Genomic DNA, 15,873 nt, shown 5'->3' with positions numbered 1-15,873 from the left:
CCCACCCAAGCAGGAGCTCCTAAAGGTTTTAATTGCTAATGTCATTTTATCGTGGAACAAAGAGATGACTTTTCTCTGTTAATTGCAAATCTTGTACAACATTCCTTTTACAGCAGTGAAATGCTTTAAAGACAAATATTTGATTCTTGGCTCAAAGAACTGACAGATTCAGCCATGATCCAGGAGGCAGCTACAGCCACACCACTGCAGAAACAGTTGTAAGGAATGCTCTGGATGGCTTTACGTGGAAGTCAGGTGTCTTGACTGCAATGGTGGCTTCCCTAGGCAGGAGGTAGACTAGGTAGCTAGCTCTTCCTTAAATGTGTGAGCAGGCAACAAGAAGCAGCAGAAACATGAGGTTTACAAATGCATTGATTATGTGATCGCTCAATTCAGCCTAGTAAGTTTTTTTGTGATTTAGATAATTAACTTCTAAGAGGAAAATAATAATAATAAAGAAGATACAGACAGGTACAAACACACAAGAGATGAGTATTGATTTTGAGAGTGTGGTGAGATGCAGCAGAAGGCAATTTGAAGGAAGCCCTCAGGGTGTAAATTGGCCCCTGAAAGGGGACTCAGCTGGCTGTAATTCCCTGTCTTCCCAGGTGGAAGGAATAAGTAATTAAGGAGGAGGAGGAGATATAAGGGGTAAGAGTAGATGCATGAGGGTTTTTTGTAGGACTGCATGAAGCTGGAAGTAGCTTCTTGGAGAACAGCTTTTTTCTAGCAGAGAAGCTGACCTGTGGCTGTTGGTCAGTTTTGGAAAAAGCTGATGTACAGTGACCTCAACAACTGAAAAAAAAATATCAGTGTGGTTTCTGATTTTGAAGAGATGCCAAGGAAGAAATGTGTTCTAAGCAGATAGGAAACCTTTCTTGTTGTAAGGGGGTACTAATCGGAGAATGAGAGAAGACATGGCAAGATAGGGGAGGGTAAGTCTGGATAGCAGTGTGCTAAGGTGTTGCCTGGAAAATGTGGGGAATGGACCAGCAAATTAAATTTGCTGATGGAGCAGAATAAGGTGATGGTGCCAGAGAGCTGGGTTTGTGGGACACGGCCTTGAGAAGTGAAAGAGCAGGCAATGGGAAAAGTAGAGACAAGACAAGGTTTGCGAACTGGTGTAATGTAATCAGAAAAAATCAGTTTTAAGGGTGGTTTAGCTCGAAAATTGGCTAAAAAGAGACTTTAGAGAGAAAGAATGTTTCCCTAGTCAAGATGCAAAAAGCTGGATTGATTTAATTCAAAAAGAACATGAGCTTTTTGAAGAGGAGTGTTGATTTTCTATTGGGGATTTTGGACTTAAGTGACGTAGAAGCACTGGCTGGAAGCAAAGGGGCAGAAAGAGGACAAGACCAGGATAAAAGCAAAGAAGCTTGATTATGCACTGGTGAATGTTGTGTTGCTGGTGAACCGGCTTGGAGGAGCTAAGGAGGTAAATTGGCAGATATTAACATGGCTAGCCAAAATTTAGTACTCAGTTGGCAGAGATGGTGGCTGGAGGGTGAGATGTAGATGGAAGAGTTTACCTAAAAGGAGTTTTCCACGCTGTGACTTTCCCTGCGTATACTGTGCTATTTGTTCTCAGCATCTTTGAATCAAAGTCCTCTCTCTTAGCCACCACCTGTGGAGGTCTGATATGAGCCAGCCAGCAAGTCGTGTCTGATACATCTGGTTTAATTGTATTTCAGTGCTTAGAGTCAGAGATATAATATGTGAACAAGACCCTCTTCAGGGATGTAGGTAATTACACAAATTGGTGTGGAGACATTTTGCCAGAAGAGATGTATGTTGTTTACCTTCTTGGATTTGGCAGGGAACGGCCTTGCTATTTGTAGAGGTACAAGTTCTTATAGCTGGAGAGCTGCTGTCTGGACTCAGAAAGGAGTGAAATAACTGGGGGCTACAAAAGCCTGTAGCCTAGCAGCTTATGTCTTTAGGAGGATGATGTAAATAAACCCAGAGGCCTTTAAGCCCTCCTATATCTTTGTGACAAAAGCTAGCATGGACAAAGGATTGCCTGGGTCCGAGTGGGGAACCCTGGTGGTGTGGTTTTACCTTTCGAGCATGCAGCCTTGGAAACAAGCTCTCCTGTGGCTGGTGATGCAGCCGCAGCAGAATGTTTGCAGCTTAGCTTGGATTTGAGACTTAGACCTGTGGTCTAGTAGACTGTCACTGTTGAGGCAAGGAGGGGCAATACCATGCATACCCTTGGCTTGCAGCAACTTACCTGAGGGGCTGACCTGTATTTACCTTAGCTTATGCTGAGAGATGTATAAACTGAATTTTCTTTCAAGGTGAGAAGCCCCCATGTGGACAGTTATTATAGGTAAGCTAATGTGTGGCAACTCCTGAAGTTGTCGTAGTGTGAGATGTTTCACTTATATCCTGACCTTTTTCCAGCTGAAGCTTCTGCATGTTCTGCCCACAGAAGCTTGCACAATGGCATTGCTTCCTGTTTTGTTTTTTTTAAGCTGATGTTGGCAGCCTGTGGGGAAGGGTTGATCTTAAATGGGTTGGTGTGTTATAAAGGCACAAAGGCAGCTTCTAACAACTGATATCCTGCAGTATATCATCTCAAGGGGGCTGGGAATCTGGTCTGCCCAAGAATCACAATCCGCCTTATCAGCAGGTGATTCCCTTTGGATTCTTTCAAAGGTGATTTCTCCCATTCCCATTGATTTTTTTCTTTTCTTTTTTTCTTCTCTTTTTTCTTTCCTCATTCGTTCAAACTTTTTTAACTTGTGAAAGTGAAGCAAAGCTTGGCTTGCTTCTCTTGAGGATCTGCCAACACCCACATTAACCCACAAGTATCTTTTTTTCTAGCCAGTGTTTTGGCAGGAGACCTTCTGTCTTCATATTGCATAGCTCCTTCTGGAGAGTGGAAGGGACAGATCTTGCACTGCTGTTCACAGTTCTGCTTAGAAGATTTTCAAATATGTGCCTTGAAGTCAAAGGGTTTTTGAATTTTCTGCATTATTTCTATTGTATGAGATGTGAAAATAAATCTGTACCTAGATGTACCGCTCCTTTTGGTGATCTTTACTAAGGATGTGTTTGGATTACTTTGGTTATTAGTGTAGTCTAGCCCCTGGCATGTTTGAATACACCGAAAGACAGTGAGGATGGCCACTTCCATTGGTGAAGAATAATGGACAGGTGATAGCATCCCAGCTGCCTCTTCTTCCACCTGTTGCACCAGCACCACTCATGTTGATGTCACAAGAGAAATGGTATCACCAACCCATATGTAAGGAAATGACAAATGGTTTCTTCTCAGAGAGTGATGTAGCTGTCAGTCTAGCAAGTTTAAGACACAGCCATTTCATGGGCCAGAGCATCATGCAACTGATGGTGCAGCTGTTTCAGATAGATACCTCAGTCATGATAATCTGTCTGCTTACTGCTTGTCTGCTGGGAGAGCTTGTTGTATAGAACTGCTCTCTGCAGACATAACAGGGTGCATTAGCTGCTCTGCTGTCATAAACTCTTGGACTAACATGGAAGTCACTTTCAGAAATCAGTTTATTTGGGTCTTGTTATTTCTACTCCGGGCTTTGAGTTTTTAGGCTTTCCATTAGTTTTTGCATTTAGAGAATCAGCAGGTCTAGTTTGTTGTGGTTTTTTTGTTTGGCTCTGATCATGTTGGAATAAGGGGACCATCTTGATGGAGATCTGAGTGGTTATCTTGTGCTGCATTTCCACTGAGGTGCCAGGCTTTCCTTGTCAACCTCTTCAGGTGAGGAGCTGACTTGTTCAAGGCAGGACTTGGCACCTGTCCTGCCTTTTAATCCAATTCAAAATAGCCCTAGCTTTCTAAAGAAATTGAAGTGTTCACTTTGGAATAGAAAAACAGTATTTTAAGGTGTGTGGGAAAAATCTTATTCCCAGCTCAGTCCTGTTATGAGAAATTAAATGCTCCAGCAATCACATCCATTATGGAAAGCGCGGACATCATGAGAACCATGCAGAAATCTTGTCAAGACTCTTCCCGTTGATGGTATCCATCACCACTGAATAGTTTCCCCTAGTGTGTGCATAAGCAGAATGGAAGTCTGTCCACACAGCCACTGCTAGCTTCAACCTGCCACTGCCACCGCTTCTGTTCCTTCACACAGAAGGTAAATTGTAGCCAGGATGAAATATTTTGCTAATTAAAAAACATTAAATGATCTCCACCTACCTTCTCCCCAGTGAACAATGCAATTGAATTATCATTAGAGCTTGTACAGAAACTTTGATAATGATGGAGCTATTTGTATTAAATTCAGCTTTAGCTTTCTTATTCTACCAAGTGCCATCACTGTGTTCGTTGTATTTTGAAGTCATAGCAAGCCTTCCCTCTCCTGCTATTCACCTGATTTATTTCAGCCCCAACACGCAGCTCCTAAATTCTTGTTAAATTTGTTTCTGAACAAAAGGACTAAATTCAGAGTCTCTTTTAAATGAAAGACATGAGGCAGTTATGATTCCATTCATTTGCTTGTATCTATTCGCTGTATCTAGAGAGCTATTGTTATGCATGCAGTACTGGAAAATAATAATGCTAATAAAAAATAATAATTCTCCCAGGGTTTGCTGTCAATAGCAACAATCTAAAGAGAACTCAAGCCTGGAGACTGTGTGATGATATTTCAGTTCTGCTGCAAAACATTAATGCTTTCTGGATGCAAAAAGAGGCTGAAGAAGACAGACAGGAACTGGAGAGATCTGCTCCATCTCCAGAGCCAGCTCCTTGTGTGGTGTGAATGGGGTCATACAACTTTAGCCCAGAGCCTTTCGACGGGGATATGCTGGCTGCTCAGTGATGTGCAACTTACAGCACTGCTTTAAAGGGATGGTAACTTATGTGGGAACTCTGCCTCCTCATGGCTCTCCTGTCTTTCTCCTCTTTCCCCAGGACTTAATCTTCTGACTCTGGGACATGCAACAGCTGAAGTTTTATCTCTGTCTCGAGCAGGGCTGGAGCAGAAGCTCAAGAGCTTGGAGAGAAGTTTGAGTGAACTTGTGTGAAAGGGTTTATAAAGCTGCTGGAGGGTTGCCTGTGACTCTGGGGACTGTGTGTGCATGATGCTGAATGTATAGCATGATGTTACTGCTGCTTTATTCCTTCCAGTTATCCCAGATTTGACTGGCTCATGAGAACTGACCTTCCCCAAAGAAGAAATTAAAAGTCTTCTTGTTGGCACCCAATATGAGTCACATCAGGGTCAGCACTGGTGATGACCTTGGCCTTGTAGGAATTGTGCTTGTCTGGGCTGGGTGGCTGGCCTTATTCTCGGGAAGATATTTTTTTAACTTCAATAAGTAAAAACTACAGAATACCAGGTTCAGCAAAAAGCTTTGTGATTTAAAAGCTACTCTCTGTGTTACTCTTCTCTGGAAACAGAGAACAGAAGAACTAGGCAGGTGGAATTAGTTTCCTTTCTCTGATAAAAGCAGATTAATTTTAACACTGGCTAAAATTGCATCCGTTTTTTCTTGGTAAATGACTCATAAGACACATTGTCAGAAGTGAGCCTTCCATAATGACTGTGGTTAATATTTTAGAGCCATTTTCTCTGTGGATCAGAGCTTAAACTCAAGCATGTGAGAATCGGCAATATATGCTGTACATTAGCTTGATTTCTATTCATCTGAAGCTCAAGAGTACTCTTCCTGTCCCTCGTGCTAATTCCAGAATACCTCTGAGTTCTGTGGAGCAAGGGATTTGCATCTGATTTCATACTCGGGTATATGTGTATTTACTTTAGGAGAGCTGCCTCATAGGCAGAAGGGAGGTAGGACAGCTCATGTGCTCGTAGGTCGAAGCTGAGATTTGGGAACTCTCCGTTCAGTTACCTGCTGTGCTGCAGAATTCCTATGTTTTCCAGAAACTCCCTGTGCCTTGTGGTGACTCAGTTTCCTGAATTGTAGCATGCATATTAAAATCCTTGCCCTGCTTCCCGTGGGACCCATGAATCTAAATCTCTTCAAAGGCTGTGGTGCACTAAAATACCCTGTTAATAAGATATAAAGGTAGCGGGGGAAGATCTCCTAGGGCTCGTTGGCAAAGCACCTATTCTGGTCACATGTAATTCTTTCAGAGGCTCATTCCAGATGTTGCTTCTACTCCCTTGATTTTTGTTCTCAGTGTGACAGTCAGCTTGAACAGAGCTCAGCAAGAAGCATTAATTTAAATTTGTGAAAGTGCTCACTGAATTAGATAAGGACCATTTCTGCAGCGGTTAGTTCCATGAAGCTCATCTAGGCAATTGCTCCTACTGTCCTCACTTGGCCCTGTCCTTTCCTGGTGCAAGGAAAGGGTGAAGATTGTTTTGGGAGCAACAGGGGATGGGCAATGGGACTATGCCCACAGGTTGATGTGGCTAGTTAAGTTTCACAACGTTGCCTGTGAGAGTGGGAAGAGACTAGTGAGAGGAGGTTACTGTGCACAGCAGTATTTCTCATATCCAGGAATGTATTTCTCGTCAGACTTGGATCTTCGAGTATTTAATGAAGAAGTAGTCTTATTTGCTGAAGGACACCTGGTTGAGTTGTGCAAACACAAATTACTGTGGTACAAGGAATACTGCACGTACTGAGGTGTGTGCCCTGGCTCTCTGGGTCTACTGGTCTTCTTTGAGGTTTTTCCCCTATGTTTGTTCTGCATAGTGCAGGGAATACTGGGACCAGCTACAAAGTGTTCAACACGTTTGTATAGGGTAGGGAATACCCACTGCCTGTGTATCTCAAAGCAGTACCCCTTCCTGAAGTGTCAGGCAAAGGATGGCTTTTGTTCCATGTTTTGTTCCTGTGCTGATCATTTTCTGTGAAGTGGGTCTTTGGCCAGATCCCTCTGGTATTGTCCATGAGTGCTACTTCATCTGGAGAGAACATAAATGACTGAATGCAGTTTCCATTTGCTATATGCTCCACAGGGATGTTTTCTGCCTGATTCCTGCTCTTGCTTTCCTGGAAAAAAAACATTACATTTCAGACCATGGCACCTCTGCTGTTAAAACCCCATCTGTGTCTGACTTTCCTGTTACTTTTTGGTTCTAATGCATAAACCTATGGAACTGAGTAAACTATATAGGTTTTAAAAATTACTTGACCCTGTCGTTTATTCTTAATGTCTGCTTTGGCACTCCTTGGGGTCTGGAACAACTGAATAGCCCTTGTGGCTGACAAAGCTGTAGCTGAGAAAATACAAGAGGAATATTAAAGTTTTAAGACGGCCACTTGGGACTGTAAGTTGAGACAAAATACACTGTGCATGTAGGATAATGGCCTGAGCCTAGGATGGGAAGTTGTTGGAAAAATGAAACAGCTCTGGTGTGCTAAAAAAAATTATAAAATTGGACAGCCAAGGTAATAGTTTTCCTAAGAGCTCTTAAACCAAATTAATGCTGCAGTTATTATCAATAAAGTATTTTTATTTTACTTACATATTCTGTTGTCTTGCCTTTTTGCCTAAATTGGGGAAGTGAATTTCTTAATTATCCAGTTCTCAAGCCCTGATGTAGATTTTTAACACTTAGAGATATTTTCAACCAGATCCTTGTTTTATGAAGTTGGTGGGAAACATCAGGGAAATTTGGAAAATATTTTTAACTCCAATAGGTTCTTAAAAAGCATACTGTTCTACTGGTTGATGACCAGTAATACTAAGCAACTGTTGTTTCTACAGCTTGGGTGTTGTATTAATTCCAGAGAACTGACAGAAAATAGAAGCTCTTTTTCCTGTTGCTTTCATTTTACAAGCCAGTACATTCTTCCCCCAAAAGCCTGTACCAGTTTAACACTTTTCATCCTTACTAACATAAGAAAAGGGCGCTACAGAGAGTCAGGAAAGGTTTCAGGAACTTAAACTGCAATGAAAAGAAATCAGAAAGCACCAGCGACACAGCTGGGCTAAGCCAGAATTCTCATTTCACATCTTTATTATGGGAATCCCCAAAGTTCCTGCTGGGGCTCTGCTCTTTGCTTTCTCTGCCCCATTTCACAGCTCTCTCGCTGCAGCATCACCACAAAAGACACTCACCTTTTATTTATGAATATCTGAGACAGAAATTATCAGCACCATCTATTGGGGAAACAGAGGTATTGGTTCCTTTGCTGATTTGAATATGCAAAGTCCTGTATTTTTTCACTTGCTTTTCTGACTTCTAGCTATAGCTTAATGTGAAAAATGTGCCTGGACAACCTGCTTGCTTTTTAACTTATAGTGGCCTGGAGTTTGTGCTTGGGGGATTGTGCCTTGTTTCAAAAGGTATCTTCAAGAAATGCAGTGAACCATTTAAAAGGGGGCAAGCAGACAAAGATTCAAATGTCAGAATGGTACCTTGGCCGTGGCAGGTTCTGTCACATCAATAGGACAAGGGCAACAGCTGAGAAACAATTCGCAGCTGAGGAGATAGGCGCATCTAGAGCCTTGAGTCAATCTACACTGGTGTGTCTGAGAAATTTGGGTGAAGAGCAGGATATCTGACCTTCTTGATCCTTTTAGGACAAAGAAAACTCCGTAGCTTGAAGAAAAAGCAGAGGAATTATCATTGTTGGCACAAGACTGACTTTAAAGCGCCTCTTGGGGTAGGAGAATAGTCATGATCAGTAATTTCAGGACAAGCATGGTTTGATCACTGTGACTCCTCCTGATCAGGTTGGTGGTCTCCCTAGCATATTGCAGGAAATGTGCATGTGTAGAGCCTATTGAGACATCTAGTGTGAAATTATCTCATAACTCTTGCTTATTCTGCTACATTATGGGCTTTTCCCTTTTCCTGGGTACTCTTACCCACTGCATTTTTGTGCTGTTCCTGTAGCTGTACATCATAGGTGCTTTTGTCTTCCCTGCACTCCTCCTTAAATAACAAGTAATTTCTTGCTGAGAGCACCATGCCAGCAGGCCAAGGTTCAAATCCCATTATTGATAAGCAATGATACTGCAAGAACACAGCAGGTAATGGTCTCTTAAGTCAACAGGGTTTGATCCCTGCTACTGTGGGAATAACAATAGTCCCTGCACTGATGGACCAAACTCTGTTTCTCTGCAAGTTTTAAATGGTTTGCCCTACAATATTTGTTGGAGAACACTTAAATCTTTCTGATATGTCCATTGAAAAATCTTTCCTTAATGTCCAGCAAAATTATCCTTAGATCTTGTTCATCCATTCGCTGTTCTGCCAATGCAGTCTTTTAATTTTCACTCTGTGGTATTTGCACTGCTGCCTCCTATTTAGAAACAAAACTCTTATCCTTTTTTAGTCACTATTTTGCTTGGTAAACAAGTAAAGGTCTTTTATGGCATGGCTGCATGATTGCAGCTAACTGAATTAGCATTTTAAGAAGCTAAGGTCTCACAGGTAACTTAATCAGTAAAAGTTTAGCTCTTTTAAAATTGGACAATTATTCTTCCAAACTCTCTGGATGGCTATCGGAGAGACCTAAGTACTTTCTATCATAAATTCCCATTTCAGTAGCTTGCTCTGTCAGTGAAAAGTGATAAGATAGCTAGATTTCAGATAATCAACACCCTAAAATTCAATGACTGTTAGCTAGATGAATGCCATTCTGAGAGAATGGGAGGATTAAATACAAGAGGGAGAGCAGAGGTCTATTACCTTTGGGAATGTGGACTTGTTACAGATACAAAAGGGTTAAGACTTCTGTCCATCGTGTAAGCTGGACTGCTTTGATCCCATGGGCTAAAAGGAATTGCAGCGCTCCTGAAATGCGAACTGCAGAATTGCTTATGCAGTGACAAACTCCGGAGCTCCTTCACTCGGTTATAAGTGATCCTAGTGACAGGTTTCCCCGCTTGCTTCCCTTGAGAGGTATGTGCTCAGTCTAATTGATTGACCCATTAGCAAAGCAAATTTCTCTTGCTATTCAGCCAAAATTTTCCTTCTGCTTAATTTCAACCCATCACTCCTAGTTATGCCCCCTGTGAGCCTGCATGAGCTGCCTTTGCCACGCTATAGCTTTATTGATCTTGTTTCTGTACAAGTAATTCTTAACTGACTGAACTTACTGTTGGCAGTACCAGGGCAGTGATGGCACTGGGGAGAGCTTGTTTCTTGGCTCAGTAAACTTTCTGAATGGCCATTTGGAGGTGTGAGAAGTGATTTCCAAGTTTTCCCCAAGTCTTCAGATGTTTTGAGTTTGCACAGTTTTGTGTGTGCGTGCAGGGGATGTTGTTTGCAAATACCCAGGCCACTGGATGTCAGAGCAGGTGTCCTGAAATCAGAAGCCACGGTGTAAGTATTTGGCCTCTGGAAGATTTCTCAAGGATAATTTTTGGATTCCTCTAAGTCAGCATGTGGATGTGTTTTGTGAGGACAGGAGAAGGATAATGTCTGGGGAAAGTGCTTTTCTGCAAGTGTTTGGCTGAGGAAACCTGTTGCTGTGTGGAAGAGAGGCATCATAAGAACAGACTTGCATACCCTTTGATCCTTTCGTTTCAATGTCTAGTCTGGGTATATTGCAAAAGCACTGGGCATGCTCAAGTCCACATGAGCTGGGGGGGAATAATCACTGACTGACTTGCTTGGACCCTGTTTAGACTTACCTTGTACTAGGTAGATCTCTGTATCGCCGTAAGCTTTGTTCTGGGGGGCGCATTCTGCTTCTGGGAGTTGTCGCTCAGCTGAGTGGCTGAGCAGAAGGATCAATGATGCCGCTGTATTCCCAGGTTTCTGTGCGTGTACCCTTTCTGTGCCTCAGTTTACTCCTGGCTGCAACAAGATCTTTTTTTCCAGAGGTGCTAGAGTAGAAAGGGGGAGAATAGTGTTCCTTTTGGTGCGATTTGATTTGAAGACCATTTGCAAGACACTTTGGGCAGCCTGCTCGTGCTGTCGTGGAAGCTGCTTGGACATAGTTATCTGAGCTCATATTAAAATAGATCAACAGCGTAGTTAGAGGGGCACTGTTAATAGGAACTTGTAAACCAAAACCACTGGTGAAATTGTTTCCCATGTAGGTGTAAGTAGGGGAGTATGCATGGGGCAGTATACACTGGGAATATATTTTCCACAGCCGTTCTGTGGGAAGACAGCACATACTCGTCTGTACTGTTACTTCTGCTGCGGAGTTTGAAACACTAGCACAAAACTGTAGTTAGCAAGCCTTAGGCACTACACAGTGTGTAAAAGCTGAGGTATCAAACTCCCTGTTTAAAGATACAAAGCCTCTCTCGATGCAAGGAGAAGAGCTAAGTGCAGAGAAATGCAGCAGCCTGCTGCCGAAAGGCTGGTGGACACCCCGAGCCGCCCACACGCCGCTGTGTTCCCGGAGGCTGCGCGAGCGCGTTAACCGGTGCGAGCTGTGCACTTTTCCGCTGTGACTGCAGAAGCAAAGCCAAGCCAATTATTTGCCCATCAGAGCGAGGTGACGGTGTCCCTCCTCCCTCTTCTCTATAGCCATTCTTTTGGTTTTGTATTGTTTTGCTGAGAGTGTAAATGCAGAGATGATTAATTGCCTCGCTGCCCTGCTTCTGTTTCTACATGGGATCTGCTTATTCCAAAATGCTCTGGCCCAAATGACTAAAGTGTGTCAAAGTCTGGTGATTAAAGAATTATAAAATACTTTCTGAACATTCTATTTTCAACTCATTGTGACTTTGGACAGAAGCCCAGACAAGAGGGGGAGACAGAAGGGTGGAAAAAACCAAAAAAAATCAGTGAGAGGGACTTCGGCAATACTTTGCTCCCATTTTATTGAGAAGACAAGATTGATAACAAACATTAGTGAGACAAAATTACAGTGATTTGTATAGGTTCCCAGGTGGACAAGTTTAATATTAATAAAATATTATAGCCTGCTCTATCACAGAAGTATTGTACTGATCATAAAATGAAAGGGCTTTATATATAGGCAGGGGGTGTGTGCGCTCTTATAATATGGATGGAGGCATCTCATTTTCCACTAATAGATTAAAATACTTGTTGAGCTGGAATAGTGGAGTGTTTAACTTGCTGCTAATGCCGTGGATGATTACTCTGGGAGAGGATGTGCCTGACAAACTTCTATCTCAAATGCCAGAGCAAACTGACCGGGTCTTGCTGAAATGACCCCTAAGTCACCGGTGCCTTAAACCCAGCAGCTCAGGTGCCCCATTTGTGTCTCTTGAGGCTGTCAGCAAGCCGTGCACCCCCACAGCTCTCCCAGGTGTAAGCATGGCGTGGCACATCAGAGCTGACAGTTCAAGTGCTTTTTTGCTGCTGCTCTGGAGTCTGTGGCGAGAAGGGAGCAAAACTGGAAAAAACAACTAAATAGAAAGAAACACTTAGGGATGAAAATATTTTATGTGGTGTTTTTAAGTAAGTTTCTTTGGAGTTTCTGTAATGCCTGCTTTTATTTTGTTACAGATGATGATGAGGGATAGGCTGGGTAACACTGCCTTGTGTGGGCTTCTTACCTGCAGTCATCTATCTCTGCTATGGTGGGAGAGGAGCTGATGCTTCCTCCTGATCCTGGACATTTTTCCGGTGATTGCTTTAGTTGACAACAAATACCTACTGGTTTTGTGGCCTTAAAATGGTAGAGGAAAAGCTGACATGAGTTTTACAATAATGCAACAACATCCCCTGCTGTCCTGATGCACCTCTGATGTTGGCCAAATTGCCAGTCAGGTGAAGTCAATCTGCTGCCATGCTTAGCCCCTCTGTGTACTTTAATGCACTTCTTAAACTCCTCAGTTTAGTATATTTAACTTCTCACCAAGATAAAAGGGGAGGCAAATTTGTGGTGGTGGTATTTAGCCAATAAATTTTTATCGGCTTCATCTTTCATTCTCCAGTGTGACAAACTAATGTAGCATACTGGACATCTGCTTTCCTTTAAACCATGTGGAACTGATGAATTGCTGGTTTAATTATTCCCAGGGATTTAAAAAATGATGAAATTAATTTTTTCTTCCAATATTAAATATTTCAAATGCTAATATCTTTTGGAAGTGAAGATAACATTTACTGCAAAATCATGTTTGTCTTGACAGCATTGTATGGTTTAGTCAAGTGAAATGAATAAAACTGTTAAACACACTATTTCCTTCATTTTATTTTGGCTAAAACTCCTGTTTCTGGTTTCAATTAAAAAATAGTATCATCCTAACCCTGTTACTCTTTCTGGATTTTTGCCCCTTCTCTTTTCTGATTTTTCTACTGTAAATATGTAAGAAATAGAAAATGCAAAAGTAGTCCCTATTCCCCTTTCTTCTCTATGTTCTCCACCTATACCCTGAATGCTGTTTTGAAATGAAATTTAAAGAAACAGTCTTTTTTCAAACAAGGTAAAAGGAAAACTCAATCTAGAAATCAATTACGTCAAAATTCAATCAAGAAATTTCAATAAACATCCTCAAAGGATTATTTTTCTGTTTTCCTGGGAGAGAAAGCTATATGTTTTCTGATCAACTCTCATCACTAATAACAAAGGGGACTATCAGAAGGAAAAGTGATACTGAGACTTCACTAAATATCCACTTTTTTGTTTCTCCTTTGAGTCAGATGATTGATTAGTGGTTGCCTCCCAGGGCTGGAACTCGAGATGTTTTGATTCAGTTTCCTGTCCCATCATAGCATTCCTGTTTGGGATCAAATAAATTAATTTCGCAAGTCAGAATGTATTTTAACCCAGGCTTATCCCGCAGCCAGCACACCATAGTTCCCTGCTATGCTTCAGGTTTTTGAATCCTATTGGAGAGCGGTGCAGCATCTGGCTCTGGCAAAATATCTTTATCTTTTGGTCCTTTCTCATAAACGAGTCTTTGTTGCTTGCTATGCATTCTCGTATGCTTTGAGTTCACTTTAATATATGGGTGTCTTTTGTCATGTGTTGTGGACCAAAGAAAGTCAGCTGAGAAAGGACATTGAAAGACTGTGTGTGTCCACTTCCAGCTTTCCCCAAGCATGAGCTACGGGTTTTGGTGTTGCGGGAGGTGGGGAGGAATGTTCAGTCCTGCTCATGCCCAGGGTTGGACAGAATCTAAGAAACTATTGAAGAGAACATCAGTAGCAGGGGAAAATCCACACAAGCGTTCAGGTTTGAAACAATAGCTATTATTTACATCCTTCAGGTTTTTCCTCTGCCAGGTAATTTCTATTCTAGCAGACAAAGTGATCATGTATTTCAGATCGCTATATGCTGGAGGAACTGGTTGCTCTTGGATAGAAACAAGAATGGAATTAGGGTACCTGGTTTGGTTCATAGCTTGATGACCCTGCTGGACAGCTTCTATAAAGTTGCTCCACTGTCAGTTCTTTGAAGTAGAACCTTTCCACAGGATGGTTGTGTTTCTTTTGGAGTCTCTAGATCAGTGGTCTGCATGCCTTGCTGATCAGTAGGTAAAAGTACAGAGCACATAATACTCTGGACTGGCTGAATCTTTTTCTTCCTCCCAAGGAAGGCATGACTGCTTCGTGTGGCCTCAGCCTGGTATACCAATCTCCAGAAGCTTAAAGTTGGGTACCACTGTTTCAGATGCTGCTGTTAGTCATCTATCTTCCCCAATTTTGAGTGCTATACATGTATTTCCCTTTAAACAGCAGGGGGGCTGTGGTAGGGGACGAGCTCTTTAAAGCCATTATTTTTCTCCCAAGAAGGAAAGATTAATGTTTCTGCATCACTTTTGTTGTTCTTCAGGCAGCTTTAGGACAGCTGTGCTAAAAGTGAAACAATGGGTTGTCACTTCTAAAATGCTGATGCTGTAAAGACAAGGAAGGAAAGGAATGGCAGATGTTTATCTCCACGTTTATACCAAGTTTTAGTGCATCAATCACTCAATGCTATCAAGACCTGTGGAAGAAAGATAATAAGATTTATTGGTGGCTGTTGGGATAACCCACCCAGTGCATAAATATGTTAGTACACCTCTGGGAAGCCTTGGTCCATCAAAATGAAATAGGTGGAAAGGAGCATGGGCCTCCCAGCTATGGAGCAGTTAAGCTCTTTGTGGGAGGTCAGTTCTCAATCGTCAACATGAATTGCAAGAAACTATTGGTGGGGTTTTTTTTGTGTCCCATCCCCCATGTGTCCGTCTGTGTGTCCCCCCATATTCACTGAAGGACTGAGAGGCAGAAATTAAGAAAACAGACTTGTAGTGAAGGAGTGGTAGAAGGCAAGCAACAAGGTGCGGTTTGTGTGTTTTCCTTCCTCTGGTATTAAGTCATTGATGTGGCCGTGGCAGTTGGACTTGCAGCAGGCTGCTCGGGTGGTGCTGGAATGGGGAAGTGGGGGCTGTGACAGGGAAAAGACTCAGCTGAACAACTGAAGTCACTTATGAGCAATTGAATAATAAAGAAAATTTGACTTGTGATTATTTACTACTCTCTAATTATCAGTAGAAGCAGATGATTCAGAGCACCTTGGGGAAAGAACAGCTGGGTTTTCCATTGCTTCACTCCAGGGGAAGAGGAGTGCTGTTTCCAGCTAACTTAGTTTTGTTTCCTTTGCACCGATCAGCCACATCTGATGCTGTCAGTGTCCTGAAATGAAACACAAGCTACGATCGTGATGTGTCTGTAGTTTCTGCTATACAGGTGTAGATAGTCCAGATGATTGATTCTATTTCAAAGTTACTTGTCATTTTTGGCTGATATACTTGGAATTTTGCATTTTGTGTGATTCAGAGCTGAGTGATAAGTGCTTATGTAATCACAAAATTGATTTGGAACCAAGCCCAGTTATTTCACAATATGCAGCACTCAGGGGATTCATGGAAAAACAAATCCCAAAGAATGACTTGAGCATCTGTGGATCAGGTAGAACAAAGACAAGGCAGGCTAGCACAGGGGCTAGTCCTTGTTACAAGCAGATACAAGTGCAGACTTCAGTGCTGCAGGCTCACTCCTGCACAAAATGTGCACTAATGCCAGCTATGCTAAAATGGAA

At 42.2% G+C, this 15,873-nt stretch overlaps 1 protein-coding gene across 4 annotated transcripts in view; it reads left to right on the top strand.

Moving 5' to 3' along the window:
- SORCS1 (sortilin related VPS10 domain containing receptor 1) overlaps positions 1–15,873 on the top strand; it is a 317,456-nt gene that overhangs the window by 15,631 nt on the left and 285,952 nt on the right. The window lies entirely within an intron of this gene.

This window comes from Falco punctatus, assembly GCF_963210335.1.
Source record: "Falco punctatus genome assembly, chromosome: 9".
In the NCBI taxonomy this organism is placed as follows: domain Eukaryota; kingdom Metazoa; phylum Chordata; class Aves; order Falconiformes; family Falconidae; genus Falco; species Falco punctatus.
The sequence above is the reverse complement of the archived record's forward strand: the minus strand, read 5'-3'. Positions and strand labels throughout refer to the sequence as shown.